General features: G+C 37.6%; 1 long non-coding RNA gene across 1 annotated transcript; it reads right to left on the bottom strand.

Annotated features, from left to right (window-relative positions):
* Window positions 1–1,384: 1,384 nt before the first annotated feature.
* On the bottom strand, window positions 1,385–18,957 carry LOC122213559. The gene is made up of 3 exons (XR_006199584.1): window positions 18,921–18,957; window positions 17,733–18,011; window positions 1,385–1,469 (listed from the first exon to the last, which is right to left on the bottom strand). It is a non-coding gene; the product is annotated as an uncharacterized LOC122213559 (long non-coding RNA).
* Between the last annotated feature and the right edge of the window lie 2,342 nt (window positions 18,958–21,299).

Below are 21,299 nucleotides of genomic sequence, written 5' to 3'. Positions count from 1 at the left end.
ATTAGTAGACATTAGCTAGTCAATGAAAAGAGGGGGGGATTATTCCAGAAAGTGGAATGGTAAATGCAATTTGCCAAGAGGGAGGGTGGTGTTTTTTAATAATTAGAAGTTTAGTGTGGTTGTAATAAACAGTGAGCTCCGTGGTGCAAGATGGGTGCTTCCAAGGAAGTAGAGGAAGAAGCAGACACTGCAGACACCAAACACTGAAAGTTTGGATTTGTATTTTTAGAAAAATATCACTTGAATTGTAATACAGAACACAGACTGAAGAAGAAAGTAGCTGGAATCAGGGAGAGGAGAGTTCTGTTGGTATGATCCAGATGAGGAAACATGATGGCCTGAATCCCTTCAGAGGAAGGAAGAGTAGAGAAATGTCAATCAATTAGAAAGAGATTTGAGGGAGGTGGAATTATCCTCCTCTTAAAAAATCTGCCTTTCCTGGAGTTCCTGGGTGGCTCAGTCAGGTAAGCATCCAACTCTTGATTTTGGCTCAGATCATGATCTCATAGTTTGTGAGTTCAAGCCCCATATGGGGCTCCTCCCTGACAGCAAGGAGCCTGCTTGGAATTCTTTCTCTTTCTCTGCCTCTCCCTCCCACCACCCTCCTCTCAAAATAAATAAAGGAGCATTTTTTAAAAAAAAAAATCTGCCTTTCCTATAGTAACTTTCCAACCACATTTCCAGCACGTCTCTTCTCACAACTTCCTAATTTCTTCCTAAGAAAGGAGTAGCTAACATTGCTGGTCAAAGCTTAAGATCGTAAATTAACCATATTTACTAGTGATTAAAATTTTTATGCCTTGATGAACAAGAGTTATGATGTGTTTTCAACTTTACCTTCTGCCTCCATAAGATATGCATAAGAGCCTGGGTCTCTGGGGGAAAGCCAGCAAATCTTATCCATATGATGGAATTCAGAGCCCCTTTTGAGATTCAGTCGTTATTCTGCTTCCTTACAGACATGTCTGAATGTACATACCTCAACTGAGATCTAGGAAAAGAGGTATGAATTAGCAACAAACAGTTTGATGAAATTTTCACAGAGGAGTCCTATTCTATGGTTTGAATGAAGATTGTTGGGGACTTACGTGAGGATCTGTCACTCTTTGGTCAGATGGCTGATGGAAACCATTTCCTCTGCAGTCCCAGGCATTTTAATGGGTGAAGGAGTAAGAGACTTCACTTAAGCTATGACTCTTCAGTCTGCGTGCATCTGAGAAATTCTCCATGGAGGGTGGGAGGGAGACAAATGTTAGGTATTTGCCCAACTGTCAGTTGATAAATCTCAGTCAGGGTAGACAGGTTTATATTGTCAAAATAAACCCCAAATGCTGGCAGCTTAACACATAGAAAGTTTATTTCTTGATCCTGTTCTAAGTCCACTGTAGGCTGTTGGGGAGTCTGCTCACCACAGTTGCTCAGGGCACAGGGATATTAACATTGTATGTTCGCACGTGCTTCCCAGATCACTGTGGAATTGAGAGGGGGATATGATGAATCCCTCACTGACTTTCAAAGGATCCAGTGGGATACATGTCAGTTCCCCTCACATCTCGTTGTCCAAAGAAAGACTTAATTTCAAAATATGGTGTGGAAATGCAGTCCAACCCTGGGCCTGGAAGGTAGAAATCTGGAAGCACTTGAACATCACTAATAATTGCCGTGTGATAATTTTTCCCATTGGCTGTCGATTCTTTTGTCCATGCTCACATGACTAACAAACCTGGAGCAGCCAAAAAATAGAAGAGTAGTTTTCAGTGAACGAAATCCTACCCTTAGCTCCTTTTGATACCTTAGAGGTAGAATCAAATATAGTTAATCACTGATTATAAGGTAGGAGAGACAGAGGAGTAATTCAGGAAAACTCTTAGGTTTGTGTCTTGGAGAATCTAGTAGGTTGCGCCATATTGAGCATAGAATCAAGGGACACGGTGGTCCACAGCCCCATGCAGCTTCTTCAAATTCTGTATCTCATGTTACAATGCACCTCCAAATATTGCCACATTACATCACAAACCCCAGAATGGGAACTATTTATGACTTTTAAAATTGCGGTACACATAGTACTTAATAATACAGAAAATTAGCTATAAACATTTTGAAACATTTACAGCATATTTTTTTACAGGTGTAAAATTTCTTAAAGAAAACGACAGGTGCTATTTCATCGGAAGATCAATGACTACCATGTAAGATTACATGATTGCCTCTCTCCCCACCCAATGTCAGCCTGCCCCAGCATTGCGCACCCAATTTTAGTCACATTATGCATTTGAGACCATTCATAGAGACAGAGAACATGAGAGGAAGTGAAGGTTTGGGGAAGGAAACAAGTTCAGCTTTTGCAAACTTGAACACCCGTTGCCTATGAAACATCTGAGTGGAAATGTCAACGGGCAATGAGCCATGTGGGTTTGAATCTCAGGAGAGAGATCTGAGTTAGAGATACATATTTAAGCATCACCAGCATATAGATTGTAATGGAACGATGGGAGTTAATATTCTTCTTTCTTCCCCCACATCCAGACTTCTGAGTGTTACCATGTCTCTTGGGGCCTTTAATAGATTCAAAAAGTTCTCTCTTAAAGGAACAATCGTAGTTTTATATTCCAAGTCATAAAACTTACGATTCTTTCTGCTTCTTATGCATAACTGATCAGTCAGAGGCTGAAATATTATTACTTTGAGGTGACAGTGTAGTCCTATGTGAAATCAAATCACAAGAGAAAGTTTTATCTAAGTGCCCAATCAAGAAAATTTCCAGGATAAGCTTTTTAGTCATAGAATATTTTTGAAGTGTTTGCCTATGTAATACTGAGGATAAATAAGAAAGTTATTATATAAATGTGGCTTATTTGATAAAACTGCTCTTTAAGAACCAGCAGTACACAGAAACTAATAAAGGTATTTATGTCCCTCAAACATTTGTCTTGATACACCCTGCTTAGAAGCAATTTAACTCTAACCATCTTTAGAAGTCTCCAACAAATACTCTTTGCTTGGTTTCACTTCTGGCTACACATTCAGGCATATCAGCCTCTATGGAGGGGCACTTGTACCCCAATGTTTATAGCAGCACTCTCAACAATAGCCAAATTATGGAAAGAGCCTAAATGTCCATCAACTGATGAATGGATAAAGAAATTGTGGTTTATATACAGAATGGAGCACTACATGGCAATGAGAAAGAATGAAATATGGCCCTTTGTAGCAACGTGGATGGAACTGGAGAGTGTGATGCTAAGTGAAATAAGCCATACAGAGAAAGACAGATACCATATGGTTTCACTCTTATGTGGATCCTGAGAAACTTAACAGAAACTCATGGGGGAGGGGAAGGAAAAAAAAAAAGAGGTTAGAGTGGGAGAGAGCCAAAGCATAAGAGACTCTTAAAAACTGAGAACAAACTGAGGGTTGATGGGGGGTGGGAGGGAGGGGAGGGTGGGTGATGGGTATGGAGGAGGGCACCTTTTGGGATGAGCCCTGGGTGTTGTATGGAAACCAATTTGACAATTAATTTCATATATTGAAAAAAAAAAGAAAAAGACAAAAAAAAAGCTTCTATGGAAAACATCAGTACTCAAGGTGTGTGTGTGTGTGTGTGTGTATGTGTGTGTGTGTGTGTGTGTGTGAAAGAAAGAGATCAGACCTCCCATCTTTTACATTTCACCAATAAATATTCTTTACATCAATGAAAGAAAGAAGAGAAAGAGGAATAATCAGAGATAAGATGGGGCAATATTCACGCCTTGAACTTCATCATCTTTGGTAATTATGTCTACTATTTTAGGGGAGGAGAGAAATAATTAATCTCTGTTTGACTATTCTTTATGCATCTTGTCTTCTCTAATAATATTCTCTTGCCAATTTATATTCCTCCCTCTTAAATATTTAAAAGCCTTCTAATTTTCCATCTAGTATGTACCTAGGCAGATGCAGCATGTTTAATTAAATGAATTGCCTTTACCTAGAGTTTATAATAGGTTTTTTTCTAACTGCTTCAGAAAAATCTTGCAAAAACAGGTTATTATAAAATGCTAAATTGAGTTTCAGAGTTAGACAAGGTATCTGGAGTTATATTTATTACTGTGACAATGCAGTTCCCAGTACTATCCGTCATCTTATCTCTCCACTTTAGAGGATGTGAATTAACAAAATAGATTTGTAACTATTTGTGGAAATTGAGAAAAACAGATTGTTGAAACTATAAAAGCTCTTAAGAAATTTTCAAGTCCAAAAACTATACGTTTTTCCCTCAAAATCTGAAGACATAAAATCACAGGGAAACATAGTGACATAGACACTATACACATAAGAAAAGTATGTTACTGAAGGACAGAGTTTGTATGCTTTAATCAATGTTTTTTCCCATTATTCTATAAAAGAATATTTGACATCTGATGAGGACTTTGTTTCCTCTCAATAAATGAAAACTCGTTCTTATCAAAAACCTGTTTTGTTGTTAAAATTTTTCCTCTTCTATTGTCAACCTTTTAGATTATAATCCTTAATCTGCTAAGAAAACACTCAACTGTACTGTGAATACATATAATTTTTTTCATCTTGCCCAGAGGGGGTCAGGAGGGAGCTTGTTAAGGTGAGTTTGGAAATCAAGATACACCAGCTTATCACTTGCTCTTAGCCTGTCTCTCAAGTAAACCAACAGGGAAAAGGGTGAGTTTTTTGCCGTGTCTTTGTTCTAAATTTATACTGACTACTGATGATGCTACTTTCTCTTCTAAGCGCTACAGGCTAGAGACCTACTGTAAAACTATTTATTTCAGTCAACAACATGAAATTTTCATGTCATTTTTGGGATCCACGTTTTCTTTCTTAAAACAAAAAGCAAAGGGGCGCCTGGGTGGCTCAGTCGGTTAGGCGTCCGACTTCGGCTCAGGTCAAGATCTCGCGGTCCGTGAGTTCTAGCCCTGCGTCGGGCTCTGGGCTGATGGCTCAGAGCCTGGAGCCTGCTTCCGATTCTGTGTCTCCCTCTCTCTCTGCCCCTCCCCCGTTCATGCTCTGTCTCTCTCTGTCTCAAAAGTAAATAAAACGTTAAAAAAAAGATATTTAAAAAAAAAAGCAAAAACAAAACAAAACCATCATGTTTTCCTATCTTCGAACTTCTTTCTAAGTGGGCCATGATGTCTGCCAATAACAATTTCTTTCAGTTTTTATGTGTCTGATGAAGCATTTTGTCTTTATTTTTAAAGGATATTTTCTCTGGACACAGAATTTTCAATTAATAGATTGTTTTTCCTGTAATCACCTTAACAATGTTCCATTGCCTATCTTGTGGCTTGCCTTTCTAATAGAACATTTGTAGTTAATTCTTTGTTTCTCTTTTTCTCTGGCAGCCTGTGATAGTTTTTCTTCATCACTGACTTTCAGGAATTTTACCTTGGATTTTATGTGGTACAATTTTGCTTCTATTCTGTTTGAATATCTGAATATTCTATTTGAATATTCTGTTTGTTTGAAGTTCTTGGATTTGTGTGTTTAGAGTTTCAATCAAGTTTGGAAAAGTTCTAGCCATTAATTCTTCAAATATTTTTCCAACAGTCTTCCAATTCCAACTTACTTGTTAGACTGATTGATATTTTCTGAGACATCACTAAGTCTGTTCAGTTTTTTTTTTCTATTTTTTTCCCTCTCACTGCTTCATTTTCATAGTTCTCTTGCTATCTTTAAGCTAATTCATGTTGCAGTTTTTTTCTGCGGTGTCTAATCTGCTAAAAAGCTCATCCAGCAGAGTTTTTGCATTAAATACTGTATCTTCGATTATCAGAGGTAGCACTTGCCTTTTTTACGTCTTCCATTTCTCTTATGTTCGTATCCTCATTTAATTCTTAATCATATTTTTATAACATTTTTAAAGCATTTTCCTGCCAATTGCTTTATTTCTCTCCTTTCTGTGTTTCTTTGTATTGACTGAATTTTCTCCTGGCTATGGTTCACATTTGCCTGTTTATTTATATGTCTGGTAATTTTTTTTTTTTTTTTTTTTTTTTTGATGCTTGACTTGTGATGTTGCTGAGTGTCTGGACTTCATTGTTTTCTTTATAGTGTACGGAATTTTGTCTTGGCTGGCAATTATGTTATTTGCAAACTAGCTTTATAGTTTCAAAGTTTGCTCGGAAAAGATCTCTAGCAGTTTTTAATCCATAGCGATTTTAGCCATCCTTGTAAGGCTTTACCCTTCTGAGATTTCTATTAAATGTCCTGGTGCTCCAGAGGGATTTTCTTCTCAGGATAAACATGAATGTGTCCCAACCCTGTGTGAGCTTCAGGAATTGTTAAGCTTTCAGCTTCTTTGACATTCTTTACATGGCTTCATAGGCTTTCACCCTAGGCAGGCACAGCTTTATTATTCAGTAACAGATCCAAGGGGACCCTGTGCAGATTTTTCTTCTGTAGAGCTGCCTTTATTTTGCAGTAAACAACTTTTGAAATTCTCACTGACTTATTTTCTTAAAATCAGACCTTTGTTTTCTCAACTCAGTAAGTCCCTAGGGCTCTGCTTGGGGACCCCTCTCTGCAGGACCAAAGTGACTCCACTTTGAAATTTGGTACAAGCATAGAGCGACCTCTTTGTTTGTCCTCTCTTAAGGATCACAGACCTGTGTCGTCAGTTGTCTAATAGCTGAACATAGTCTAGTTTTTTAATCGTTTATGGTAGAAAGACAACAACTTTATTACTTTATCATGGCATCAGTATCATCAATATCGTCATTTTTCCACGCAGTTTCAACCAATGTGCTGCCCAAAGCTTTAAAAATGCAGTATCTCTTAGAACACTCCATAATGCTTATAAAATTTTGGACCAAGATGTTGGCCCTACATTTTTATCCAATTTTTTTATTCTCATCAGAAGGCATGAATAGATAATTTTCAGATAGTAAACAAGACACATTCTGTCCTCCAATGTGCCACAATCAATTTATTGACTGGTCTGTCGACAATGCCCCATCATACCACCAGAAAAATAACCAAGTCTGAACATGAGAAGACATGACAACTATATCAATGCCTGACCTACAGACTTTTTTAAATACCTTCAGTTATACTCTCTCCTCATTTCTTAAGGGTGAAAATGTGAAGTAGCAATCTTAAGACTGCTAAAACATTGTGTTTCTCATCACAGAGCAACTTTATATGAGTGTTAAATTTCCAGAGGAAATTAGACAGGGGCTAGTCTAAATGAGCAAAGATTTAGTGGCCTAATTATATGTTCTCTGAGAAAGAGCCTCTTCCTGCCTTGAAATGAGGAATTAATTCTTTGTTTATTTTCGGTAGAGGCAACAGAATTGGAGAGGAAACGAAAATGTAATAGAAGCCAGTAGTAGCCCACATATAAGAGACTTTCTTCGCCAACCCTGTTTTATTCAACCTTCTTCTGGAATGGCTACAAAATTTCAGAAAACCGTAACAACACCCATCATAAAGGGACAGAAATTATTTCCGAGCACATCACCATCATAGCGGTAGTGTGTCAGCTGTAACTTCCACCAGTAGAACCTTAGGTGTGTGAAAATTAGGACCTTCGTTTCTTGGTTCCTTCCTCTAGGCATTTATATAGTGGTTCCCCCCCCCCCCCAAATGATTCTTTCCTGCTACATCTCCTATGGCCTTTACTGTGAATTATAACAGTATTTCCACATTGTGGATGTCCTCCATTTATATACACTGATGTCAAGTATTACAAGGAAAAATGACAGCGATGTATTAATATACAACTTCTCTAAATTCTCTAGATACCTCTCTTTCTACAAACTCTTGCCAAGGGACATTAACTCATTTTAGTGTTTGTTTTGAGATCTGTAGCTATCTATATCTACATCTATGTATTTTTTTGTCCCCCAAACAACTAATCCAAACCTGTCCCTTTGAGGCACTGAAGAAGATGTTGTTTTCCAAATGTAATTCAGTATGTGTTCTTGCCAGATTTAGGCGCAGGTAATTTGGAAAAAGATAAAGTCTTGAACAATCTATCTCATCACCTTCAATGTGTTCAAATTTTTAAGGAAATCTGTAAATATATGATCTGCACTTTTTTTACTCTCCGTAAGTTCTACTTTGCATTCCCCAACCTGCAACAATCATCTTATTTTAAATCACTTACACACTGACAGTATTGTAGAAGCCCTGTAAGTTTACATGATAAATACAGAACTGAAGACAGATGAGATAAATGGGGGGAAGGGCAGTGAATAAAGGGAAGGAGAGAAAGAGAAACCAAAGACATTTGTAGGTGGAAACATAGAGAATCTGTAGAAATTGGTGTCAAAACTTCAAAAGATGTGAATATGTGTTTATGCTTCTTTTAAATATGCAGTTTTGCAAAAGTAACCATCAAAGGCTTAAGAGGTAACATTTGATATTCTTCATAGAAACGTTCAGTTCTTGAAATCATTATGGCTTTCTTCTGTCCATTAACATATACCCAATGTTCTAGCAATGACTCCATTGATTTAAACCGCTGGCATGAGAGACTGCAGCGACCATCTGTTGTCACTGTATATCATTTGTTCAGCAGTCATATTTGTCAATCATTAAATTAGCAGCATAAACAACACAGACTTTGATAAAGGAAATGTCACCAGATTTTACAGCATTACAAGACAAGTGTAAGGAAAAACACCGAGAAATACAAACTTTCTTAGGTAAAAGAAAAGGCAACGTAGGAGAAAATGAAAAGTAAAATAAATTTTAAGCTTCTATAAAAGGAGCAGTCTCTTTGATATAAAAAACGTTGCAATCTAAAGCCTGTATTTGAAGACCTTACAAAAACAAGACCAAAAATTAATTTTAAAATAAAATCTTGAAACAATAACAAAAAATACTGAGAATAAAGTACACGTGTAATCAGTATTTAGCAATATGTGTTATGGCTTAGGACTGCACTACAACTTAGTATCTATTGCAGATTTCTGTCCATTTGACCATCCAGAGTCATTCTCTGTCATGCACTAGCTGGGCTCCATGTGCTGGCTGACTTCTGGTTGGACTGGGCCACAAAATGGCCTTGGAAGACCATAGAGTGGGAGAAGAGAGACAAAGGCTTCTTCTCTCCCTGTGTCAGCCGGGCAGTAGCTGTGGCCCTCCATGAAGACAGGTCCAGCTGAGCAGCTCTTGCTGGCTCCTAGGATATTGATGTCTCTCTGTCTCCTACAACGTTTTAGTAGCAATAATAGCTTCCAGCTACTGTCAGCCTCAGAATTGTGTTGGTTACCTTAACACTGCCCGCAATTCTGGGTACTTCCTTCATTAAAGTCTCTTAACTTGAATAATTTGGGGTGAATTTTTTTTCTACCAGGAACACGACTGATACAACAGGTATTTGTGATAGCCATTAGATAAGCAGTCAAGTTGATTATGCAACACTGGTCTCAGAATATATACATAGTTCCAAAAGGTACTGAGCTACTTTTTCTGGAATGGGTGTCAAAAGGGTGAGCCGTGTTCTTGTTCTGTTCCTAATGCTTACTAGCCTGAGAGATTTTAGAAGAATCATAAAATCACAGAAGGCTGGATTTAGGTATATAGGAGTTCATTAAGGACCTTATAGTAATAAATCTATTATGTTCCTGAATTCCCCCTAATGTTATTTTGTTGACTGGTGGTTAAGCCTGTATTTGAATACTACCCATGGTGAGAATAAACCAGTTCCAAGGCAGGCCATTATACATTTGAGCTATTTTAGCTATTGAAAACTTTCCCCTCGTGCTCCACAAAAATACTTCCTGTTTTCACTCCCCCACTGGTGCCAGTTCTACCTTCAGTGTCGTTTTCAATCTGCCTCATCTTATTGCCACATGATCATCTTTCAGATATTTGCATGTGGTTATTACGATCTTACCGAATTTCCTCTTTTCAACTATCTTGTTCAATAACTTGTCAAACCCCTTCCTCGTTTTATGATCAGACGGCACTTAAAGTTCATTTATTTCTTTCTAAATTATTTCTAGATTTCTATTCTATTTATTTCTATTTCCCCAGCTCTTCTCTGTCTCCCTGAGTAAACTCTCTTTATTAGGACTTGCTCATTGGCAACACATTTGTACTGACTTACCTCTTCTGTAGTGTTCCCCAATGTGCATCAAGCCACCTTGCTCTCTGATACTCTTTTCGATGCTTTCTGTATTTCTGCACAAGCTCATCATTCACTTCATTTATAAGACACACAGCTGGCTAGAAATCAAATCTTGCCTAATATGACAAGAACTTATCTACATTTGCCTATGATCACTCTTTCTTCATTCAGACAGGATTATATCCAGATCCATATAGAAACAGGGGAAAAGTGTTTCGCCTTGTACATTTTTTCTCTCCCCCCAATTTACAGGGAATGTTCTTTCCCAAATATCGATCCATTAACAATACCATGCTTCTTTCAAGTACCAATCCCTGTTTAACAGGCGGGATTCCCATTTCCTCAGATATCAGGTTCTGACTCTCCTATCATCTATGATTAACCTCACAGACTTTGGAACCAATTTCCAAATTTTTGCGAATCCCTCTAATAATTGTTTTGTTCTATTACATAAAGCCTAGAATACAACATGCCTTGATTATAAAAATTGTTCACTCAAAGGTTCATTCACAAATACTGAATACTTCCTACATGCTAGGGCCTGTGTTCAAGCTGGGCACACAAAAGGGAGTGAGAACCCACTCAATGCTTTCTCTTGGGTGCTTCTCTTCCCTTAAGTGTCTGGGCTTCAGCTGTGAGACACTGTGTTGTATTCCAGTAAAAAAAGTTTTAATATGAACACAAAAGTGTCTGCATAGCCCCATAATGCCTCTTATTCTTTCATAAGCAAAGGAAAGAAAAAATGAAGATGAGATACCAAAAGTACCAGTTATGTGAATGGTAAGCATTGAGTGTACATTTAAAATTGTGAATTATCACTATCACAACCATTTGTTTATTTGTGTGTTTGCTTTTCTCACATTTTTATAGTCCCAGGCAGCAGTGAGATCACCACTCAACTGCTGCTGGCCTTACCAAATACTGTATATTAAAACATGACAGTACCTAGTGTCTACGACTGAAATAAAAAGAGCACAGACCTGAAAACCATGCGATCTATTCAACCCTAACTCCACCTCTAACAAGTTGGTGAACTTGAATGACTCTCATCATGTTCTAGGCCCTCAATTTCTTTCCTTTAAGTGAGATGCTGGAATTTGATGGTCTCAAGAGTCACCTTATATCTCAAATTTTCTGATTATATCATGTTGCTTGAAAAGCTAGAGAAGGAAACAGAAGGAGCTAGCTTGCCCAGTTGCAAAGGGAGTTGAATGCTGGCACAAGAATTCAGGGCTGTATGTGGGAATGTGTGATTATAGTACAATCATTATGATTCATCAAGAGAATAAATTCCCTTGTTGGTTACACATACACACTCCCCACCCCTTCCCACTCACAACTTTTACTTCCTGGTTTAGGAACAGTCTAAAAGTAGGGAAAGGATGTGGGTGGAGTGGGAAGATGGGAGGGGAGGGAGCGGGAAGCGTTCTCTATTTGGAAGAGATCTTTGGAAGCTCTTTTTCATGCTCATTTATACCACCTACGGTGCTTTTATTCTTCCTTGCGGAATGTTTGATTATCCTAACCAGACAGAAAGTAATAAGTCAAAATAGTTACCGTCACTCCTTTTCAAGCATAATAAGCTCAGTTAACATTTTCATACATACACAAATGATGACTTAATTCACTGAATAAAATTAAAGAAATCAAAATTAAGAGAATCAATCATGCCAACAAGAGAGAGGGAAAATTCCATAATAAGGTGACTCAATTTCAGCACCTCTGGGTGAGAGAAAAATGACCAAAATTCACCTTTAAAAGCAATTTTCCACTTTTTGTTCTCTGATATACTGAGTCTGCTCTCACAGTAATCAAATAGCTTAAAAGAAAAGCTTATAAGTAGGTTTTATAACCAGATAATATTCAGCTCAGGGACTCTCTAGATGAGCATAGTTGGCTTTGGAACTATCTGGATCACAAACCACTGGACTTTAAGTTCTCAAATATTTGTGGGAAGCTCATGGCAATAAGAGGATAGGATTTAGCTGCACCTTCCATGGACCACAAAATTAAATGTAATTTCTGGTGGGAACAAGATAGCACAGACTCATTTCTCCCTACTATTTCTAAGTACAATACAAAAGCCTAGAAAAAAAAATGCAAGAGGCAATCAAGGGAGAATACTGAAAAATGGGAAGAGGAAAGCAAATGGATTGAGGACCCCAAGACTAAAGGAAATCATGATATCAATGGCATTTTAAGACTGTACACCCAACAAAAGAAAATGGCCTAGACACTGCATTCCCAGACCCTTAAGGCAGTGAGAGAAAGTGACTATTGAGGACTGAATCTTTGTGTCCCCTTACCCAAAATGTTTATTTTGAAGGCCTAACCCTCAGGGTGATGATAGTTGGAGGTGGAACTTTTGCGGGTTAATTAGGTCTAGATGAGGTTGAGAGGGTAGAACCCTTATGATAGGATTAGTGCCCTTATAAGAGAAAGAGAGGACTTTCAGGGAAGATGGCAGAGTAGGAGGATCCTAGGCTCACCTCAACCCACAAATACACTTAGATGACATCCACATCACTGCAAATACCCCAGAAAATGACCCTGAAGACTGGCAGAACAGACTCTTCACAGCTAAATGTAGAGAAGAGGGCACATCAAAGAGGAGCCCCCATATTTTATAAACTTTAGTTTCTATCAAAAAAAAAAAAAAAAGAATAGGAAGAGAGAAAGGTACACATGCACAGAGGAAAGGCCATGTGAGCCTGAAGAGAGAGGATAGCCATCTGTAAACCAGAACCCACAACCCACGCTGGCAACTTGATCCTGGACATCCAGCCTCCAGTAGTGTGAGAAAATACGTGTCTACTGTTTAAGCCACTCCGTGTCTGCTATTTTGCTATAGCAGCCCGAGCTGACTGGGACAGTGATCCAATTAGGTCATTCTTCCCCAGACAGAATTGGAGCCCTGCTGACAACACCAGAAGAAACTGGTGGCACCAGAAAGGGGACTGATCAGGATCTCTTGACTACCAATAACTGGCCAATATATGCTTACTTACCAAGATACTTCCCTGCTGACCCTGAGACTCCCTGCCACCACTGAGAGACATCAGTGGCTGATAGCACAAAAGGGATCTCATTCATTTAGTCATTCAGTAGCTATTATGTGCCAAGCACTGTTGGGATGTCAGTGAAAAAAAAAAGATATCTACTGATAATTACACTTGATATTATTCGATTAACAATTTTAGGACAAGAACTGAATGAGAATGATATAAAGCTTATCATGGTAACCTTAAATGCAAATATCCACACACAGATTAAAGTTCAGGTCCTCAATTTGAATTCAATTTTTTCTAAGAAATTGGTGAAAACCTTAGACTGAGATTACTAATGCAGTTATTTTTGTTGTCTTCTGCTTTGTCCCTGGGCTTTTTCCTCTTAATGCCCCACGTTGTTACAAAGCTGGCAAGTTTGTGCTGAGTTAGCATTTCCCTTTATTAGAATTCTTAGTCTCTGTATCAACAGCTATTCACAGTTTAGGTTTTAAATACAGTTTTCTACAAGAGTGCTAAGAAGATTGTTTCTTCTCAACAAACTCTGAAATGCCAGCTGCCTGCTTTAATCTAGAAAAGGCATCTGTTGATGTAATGCAATGTTGTTCTGCTCTGTGATCAGCGTTCACCAACCTTATACTTGTCTGAATATTTTCTGGGATCTGCCCAACACTGTGGCAATGGGAAGAGTTTAACAGACTCTAACTTGTTAGAAGACAAACTAATTTCCTAACTAAATCCAAGTTTAAAAGATATTCCACATGGAGCAAATCATGGAATCTCAGTATTCTTCTATTAAACATTCAACTGATTATGGTTTTCTGAGGATTAATTATTTAAATATTTCAGGCAAACTATCTAACACATTCTCAGGCAAAATTGGACAGCATCCTCCTTTATTGTTCAATATATCATGTTTTCTTGAAATATAAAATACTGTGCATTCGATTTACAATGGGATATTGTAAAGCAATGGGATATTGCTTTCTTAAGCTTAAAATGGCTTACTTTGTTATTTTTATGGAACATGTTTTTTTTTTTCTTGGAATAATTTCAGATTTATGGGATAGTTATACTATGGAGAGTTTCAGTTTATTCTTTACCCAGTTCCATTGTTAACCTACCATTGTTAACTTTTTAAATTATTTTGTAACATTTGCCAAAACTAAGAAACAGACACTGGTATGCTGCTATTCCATAAACTCTAGACTACTTGAATTTCATCAGTTTTTCTATGAAATTCTCTCTTTCTGTTCCAAGATCAAATCCAAGATGCCATACTTCTGGTTGTCATATGTTCCCAAGCTCTGGTCAATGAGTTCTCAGTCTTTACTTGATTCTCTCGATCTTGGCAGTCTTGAGGAGCACTGGCCAGGTACCCAACAGAAGGTTCTCTATCTGAGCTCATCTATCCATGTTTTTCTCATGATTAGATTGATGTTATAGGGTGTTAGAAAGACTATGATACATGTGATCAAATCAGGGGGAATGTGATTTAACAAGCCATCACTGGTGATGTTAAACCTCATCATTTTCACAGGATAATGTTTGCCAGGTTTTTCCACTGTAGAGTTACCATTTTTCCATTTCCTTACTCTATTCTTTTAGATGTGTAGCTCCTATCCTTTTATTTTAAAATGATTAAATTACATAAAACATAACACTTGTATACATGCCACTCAGATTTTAATGTTTTAAAATTTAGTCGGTTTTGCTCCAGGTGTTTTTAATTACATAAAAATTATCTACTGAGTTAATATTCTTTATATGTTATTACACCATTTCATCTTCTTTCCTTGCTTTGTAGAGACATATTGATTAAAAACTAATGTAAGGTGAAAAAAAATCAAATTTCATGTTGATAGACACTATGAGAACATTAACTTAAAGACACAAAACCAGTATTATTTTATTTAAATCTACAAACACAGTATCAAAGTCATAGAACCAAAAATATTTTTTTATTTTTTTTCTTCCTTCAACTTTGTTTTTTGGACTCCCTTCTTTCTGTGGAGTCCAATTCTTATTTAAGTATATCATTTAGTAATATTCCTTGAACAGGAATTTAAGAATATTAGACTCTCAGTTTTTGGCTGTCCAAAATTATCCTTATTTTACCTTAATCATTGAATAATATTTTAGCTGGGTATAGAATTCTAATACAAAAATTGTTTCCTCTCAGAATTCAAAGGTAGGAATATGACAGAATGCTATCATCAGTCTAACAATAATTCCTTTGAAAGTGTTTCCTTTTCTTCTGTTTACTTTCAATATGTTATTTCATGTTGTATGATGTCACCAAGCTACGTCTAAACATGATTTGATTTTAGTTTAGAAGTCAATGTCCTCCAGGATGCCTGGGTGGCTCAGTCAGTTAAGCATCCAACTCTTGACTTCGGCTCAGGTCATGGTCTCACAGTTCCTGGGATGGAGCCCCTTGAGCACAGAGCCTGCTTGGGATTCTTTCTCTCTTCTCTCTCTGCCCCTCCCCCGACTAGTGCATACACAGGTGCTCTCTCCTCTCAAAATAAATAAGTAAACATTAAAAAAAAAAGAAATCAATGTCCTCCTCCTTTGATTCTTTGAGGATTTACATTTTGTGGATGACTTTCTTCCCAGCTGTAACTGAAAACTCTCCCTAAGTTGGTAGACAGAATTTATCCAGTTTCCATTTCTAGGACAAGGCATTCCTTCAGCAGTCCTGGCTTCACACTGGTTGATCATTTTCTTCTATGCCTCCCGGTCACATGTCTTTTTCTTGGTAGAAGGTGTTTGACACCTGTTCCTAGTTACTAAGGCTTACATGGTTTTGATGTTTTACTGAGTGATTGGGTCTAAGATCTCTCACTTCTCTGATTTCCTGTTCTCTCCTCATTTCAAGGAACTGATATCCTTCGGTTCAAAGTTTTGAGCTTCTACATTAATTTCAAATAAATTTTACTTTATTTTATACAGAATTTTTAAGTGTTTGTAGGACAGAGTAGCTCTGTCATGTCATGAGAGCCTGTAATATTAACTGGAAGTACCAGAAGCACTAGCATTATTTCTGTATTTTTTATGGAGATTAGAAGAGAATTCTGCACAAAATATAATCTCCATTTTCTAGATGTGTGAATTCTAACTGAAGATATCAGGCACATACTCACAGAACCTAGAAGGGAAAATGTTATTAGGCAGCACTGCATAATGATTCAAGCGCTATAGATTAGTGATTAGCAGCTTTGGCTCTTCAGCCAGGATGCCTAGGTTAGAATCAAAGCTCCATCATTTGACTGGCATGTGTACCTTTTTCATAAAAAAGGTCAAAAACTGATTTCAAAATTAACCTAACAAGGGTTATTTGGCAGAGAGTAGATTTCCTATAATGATTTGCTTGGAAACAAGCTGTACTATGATTCAAACCCAGCCCATAAGTGAGGATTGTAGACTACCTTTCTTCCAATTGATCGAAATCACTCAGAGGCTGACATATTCCCATGGAATGTGGGGAGCATACTAGATAGGTGTCTGATTCAAACTTGAGAACTCATCAGATAAAGAACTTGTCAGGACCAAAGTAGCAGAGGAGCTGTGTCTTGAAAAAAAAACATCCCTAATGGCAATTGAAGAAACCATTGAGAATCCTGGGGACTAGATGTGGGAACCATGGTAGTGATATAGCTGCACTGGGGCCACTCCGTCCTTGTCCAAGAGAACCACTGGGAGAGAAAGAGAGGTCAATAGAGAGCATTTCTGAAGTGGATTGCTGAAAAGCCATGGACTAAGGAAATGCAACCAAGGAGAAATAGAAGACGTTATTTCACAGGAGTTGCTGTCAGAAGAGTCCAGCTAAAGGAGTTTTGCATGAAAGCAAAACAAGCTGAATGTACCTCCTAGTCCCAGAGAGTTTGAAGATATTTTACAACAATATCGGCCCAACTTTCTGCTTCCACCATTAGTGTGGCAAGTGCAAGGAGAGATAATAAAAAAGAAAAACAAAAAGAAAAAAAAAAAAGGCACATCCATCCTCTTCCAGTACTACTGGTTCTCCCTTCAAAACACTGTGTTTGTGAAGCCGTATTACCTTAGGGTGAAGAGCAAAGTGACAAGATTGTCAAATTTTAATTCAGTGGCAAGGGATAAATTTTTCCTAGTTGAGTAAATGTTAAGGGGGCAAATGTAAAGATGATTCCACACATATTTCAAAGACACTCCTTTCTTACTCCTTTCTTCTGAATCCTCTTTAATCCAAAATGGCCTTCCATTATTAATTTCATATTTTCTTTACCAATCATAATTTTGATTCTTTAAAAAATTCCATAATATGCAAATAGGAAGATGAGTTGTTCGTTACAAATACTACGACACTACCAGTGTTTTTCTAAACTAATGAGCTAAGCTTGTCTGTCTTCTTTTATTAAAGATATTAATTCAACATACCATGTGTTGTAACTGAATGCACTATATTTCAGGTTTTTTTCCCCTCGACCCAGGCATTACTTTTAAAAGTAGGTCTATTATTATTGCCATTATTATTTCCATGGGCATTTGAGTATTAGGAGCACTGAGCTAGAAACCTGTATATCATTTTAACATTATCAAATACGACAAATTCCAAATAGATTTCTAAAATATGCTTTTTTGAAAGACAATCATACCTTGCTCATTTCCTGCCTTGAATACATTTTTCTTTTACTTACTCCACTTTAAGACGTCATTTTTGATCCCCTACACCTTCACCTAAGTCCTAAACATAGTCAAAAGCAGAGGTTTTCAGACTCTTTTCAGGCAAGTTTCAGGGTTCCATGAACTGCTTCATGTTCCGGTCACACGATGAGACTCTGAGTGGGCAGGAATCCGGCCCTCAGCCCCATTTGACTCAAAATCGATTGCTTTTGACAGGTTTCCTACATAATTTGGTTCTTTGTAGGTTTAATCTGAAAAAAGAAGCATTCTCTCCTTAGAAAGAAATGCAAGCCCAGCAGCTCAAAATGCATACGCTGTCTTCATTCTCTCCCGACACACTGTTACGAACATCTCAAACATAGTCTTGCAGAAGGTCAAATACGAGTCCCACACTTGGCGAAATACAGCAGTCACACAACAGCACAAGTCGGCTACATTTTGAATTCAAAATTATCTGCCCACCCCAAAGACACTTCTTAAATCCAACGGCAAACCAAAAGCCAAATCCATTAAAATGTCTCTAAAATATAACTTATTAGCACCACACCATCATCACCACCACCATCATCCTCCTCACCACCATCATCACCATCACCATCATCATGTTCCTCATCAAGACAAATAAGATATCCTGGAGGAGAAAGATTCTGTTGTATGGGCATAGAGCACTAGAGCAAGATGACTCTTAATTTTTTTTTAATTAAAAACAAATTCTTCATAGGAAAAAAAAAATCTCCAGCTCTGAAAATATTTAAGTATATCATTCTCCACTCTCAGACAAAATCTCTTTGAGTTTATTTCCTCATGATGGTTAGTGCTTAGAATACAAAGATAACCCACACCATGTGAGAAACATAACAAAGACATGTCAAACAGAATAGCCTCATAAATTTCAAACAAATGCTTGTCAGAGCCCGTTACAGATATTATATATTTACCTAAAGATAAAGATGGTATGTTATCATGGTCTATCTTAAGATAATACTGTTTAAAGATTCTCAGATACTTGTATCAAATATAAAAATACATTATCTTCTACATATCTTCAAAATCATAAATGGCTATATAATTTCTGGATAATTCACATCATTTAGGTCTTCCTTCATTTGGTTTAATAACATCTTAATTTAAAAAAACAAATATTTGGAAAGAGCACTCACTGTGTTAACCCAACAGAGGAGAGAATCTTGATTTGGGAGCCATTCCTTATAAGTGACATGGTCATTGTGATGCATCCAATACAATGTCAGAATTTTCTAAATTTTAATACTGTTGCAGGGTTTTCTGAAATACATTTTAACATGCCATGCCATGTGTTTTCATTTTTTTTTAGTTGGAAAAAAGAGAGAAAATAACTATTGAATTCTCCAAATGGGTGGTGTCAGCAGTAGAGGGGGAAAGAAAGGACACTCATGGTGGAGGTAAGGTATGACTTCCAACTTATGGTCACTTTCTGGTCACCTGCTGGTTTATTTTGTTGGAAGCCTTCCCTGGGCACCACATAAATGTGTCCAGCTACAAATGGTCCACGCAGAGCATGCCATGTTGAACGGGGCTGGCTTTTTCCTTTCTTGTTTCTGTTTCTTGCTTAATGTTTCCCACTTTTCCGTGTCTGGGCTTCATTATGGGTCAGGAGCTCCTTAATGAAGACTCATTGTCCACGGCAACATCTGCTTCACCTTACTGTGTCTCGAGCTATCCCATGTCGCATTCACTTGGTATTTGTATATGTTATGCATTGCTATTATTTTAAAAATCGTTCTAGTCCATAGGGTAGTCATTAACGGTAAAGGCTTTGGGCACAATGCATTATTCTTGACTGCGGGTGCCAAGTTTTGCAGCAGATCCCTAGAGCTTATTCATCTTGCTTACCTGAAACTTTATGTCTGTTGATTAGTAACTCCCATTTCCCCTTCCCCACAGCTCTTGACGACCACTGTTCCACTCTTTAATTCCATGAATTTGACTTCTTTAGATATCACATATAAGTGGAATCATAGAGTCTCTGTCCTTTGTCCATAGAGAAATGGCTCATCTTAGCTTAATGTCCTTAAGGTTCATCCACATCGTTGCATATTGCAGAATTACCTTCTTTTTTGTCTGAGTTTGCCTAAATTCATAATACTGAAAATGTTTTGAACTAGACAGAAGTGGTGGTTACACAGCATTGTAAACGCACTGAATGCCACTGAATCTATTTGCTTCAAAATGGTTAATTTTACGCAAGACAAATTTCACCTCAAGGGAAATGAATTAAAAAAAAAAAGACTTAAAAAACTCATAGTTTCACATACCTAAAAGGTGTGGATTTTACTATAGGTCAATTATACCTCAATAAACATGACTTCAGCAAAAAGAAAAATATTAAAGTCTTTGGAGTCAGATGACCCTGAGTTCACATTCTGCCTTTGCCATGTATTAGCACACTGAGTTTGGGCAAATTATTTAAACTCCCTGCTATTGGGTTTTCTCATGTGTAAAATTGTAATACTAAGACTGTTGAGGATATGTGAGTTGTGGTGCAATTAAAATGGCATCATGGTATTTAACCAGAACCACAAACCCAAATCCTCCCTTAATGCACTCACCTCTGCCCACAAAGTCCTTGAAATTTGCACAGAGCCAGCTGGGGTCCTGATCCCAGACTCCAGGGCAGGACCTGGTGACTGAGGCTGGAAAAGTGTGCTTTTGCTATCTTGCTCCATTTATACCTACCCCAACGTCTAAATTCTAATTCAGCAGTTCTATGTTGGAAAAAATAATAATAAAAGTAAAACTACACCTCTTAGTGACAAAGGAAAAGGAATAACAGTGCTAAGTCCATATGTCTCGAAGCTCGGAAAAGAGCCAGCCCAGGCCAGTATCCAAGGCACTGATACTGAATCAGTATCAGTGCCTTCTAACTGTTACTGTTTCTGTGCTGGTATAGATCCTTATGCATTAGGACTGAGATCCAGTATGAAACATGAAATCTGACTGGTCCAAATCTGGACATTTTCTTCTTGAAGTGGGGTAACGGACCTTGATCCCAACTTATCTTTAAGGAATGACTAAAGACAGAATTGAAAAAGGAACAGAGAGGAGCCTTGCATACTTTTCTTTGGAAGCCAACAGACCCCAACCTCGCTGGTTACAATGACTCAATGAAATAATCTATGGAAAGAACAGAAAACAATGCTAAAAATCAGCCCAGCTATTATAAGTAGGAGATGGCAGAAGTATTTGTTGAACTCACTACATCATTTTGTCAATTGTCTATGCTGCTTTCTTCGCTTTGTCTTCACTGTGGAAGGCTGGGTTTGGGGCTGCACCATGCATGACTCTGTTGGAGATCCCTGCATTTTCACCTCTTTAGAAACATTTCCCTTTGCGTCTTGTGCTATCAAGACATAAAGGTAAAACGATCTTTATCATGGCTTTGAAAAGCTCAGGACCATTCTAATTGCTTAGCAGGAGACGGGGACTATGCAGAGGGCTTGAGCATTAAGATGAGCTGTTACAAAAAGGGTTACATGTATCTTAGCTCCTTGGTTCTTTGA

The sequence above is a fragment of the Panthera leo genome, chromosome A2 (genome assembly GCF_018350215.1).
Source record: "Panthera leo isolate Ple1 chromosome A2, P.leo_Ple1_pat1.1, whole genome shotgun sequence".
Lineage (NCBI taxonomy): Eukaryota > Metazoa > Chordata > Mammalia > Carnivora > Felidae > Panthera > Panthera leo.
The sequence above is the reverse complement of the archived record's forward strand: the minus strand, read 5'-3'. Positions and strand labels throughout refer to the sequence as shown.